The sequence below is a fragment of the Aptenodytes forsteri genome, unplaced genomic scaffold (assembly GCF_000699145.1).
Source record: "Aptenodytes forsteri isolate BGI_AS27 unplaced genomic scaffold, ASM69914v1 Scaffold1233, whole genome shotgun sequence".
Classification (NCBI taxonomy): Eukaryota; Metazoa; Chordata; class Aves; order Sphenisciformes; family Spheniscidae; genus Aptenodytes; species Aptenodytes forsteri.
This window is the reverse complement of record NW_008794921.1, coordinates 1-203: the sequence shown is the minus strand read 5'-3', so window position 1 is coordinate 203 and position 203 is coordinate 1. Positions and strand designations below refer to the sequence as shown.

General features: G+C 64.5%; 1 long non-coding RNA gene across 1 annotated transcript in view; it reads left to right on the top strand.

Moving 5' to 3' along the window:
• The window catches only part of LOC109279358, a 506-nt gene extending 303 nt beyond the window's left edge, over positions 1 to 203 (top strand). The window contains exons 2-3 of the long non-coding RNA XR_002086133.1: positions 1 to 53; positions 138 to 203. The exon at positions 1 to 53 is cut by the window's left edge and continues 38 nt beyond it. This is a non-coding gene — a long non-coding RNA (uncharacterized LOC109279358). The remainder of the gene's footprint in view (positions 54 to 137) is intronic.

Below are 203 nucleotides of genomic sequence, written 5' to 3'. Positions count from 1 at the left end.
CGCGACAGTCCCTCCAGAACGAGCTGAAACCGGAGGAGATTGAGCAACTGAAGGTGAGCAGGGCGGCCGGGTGCGGGCTCTGGGCAGAGGGGAAGAGGCAGAGCCCGCTCGCCCTCACCCTCGTTGCGTTGTCCCAGCTGTGCATGAGCAAGAGATACGACGGTTCGCAGCGGGCGTTAGACCTCAAGAGCCTCCGCGTCGAC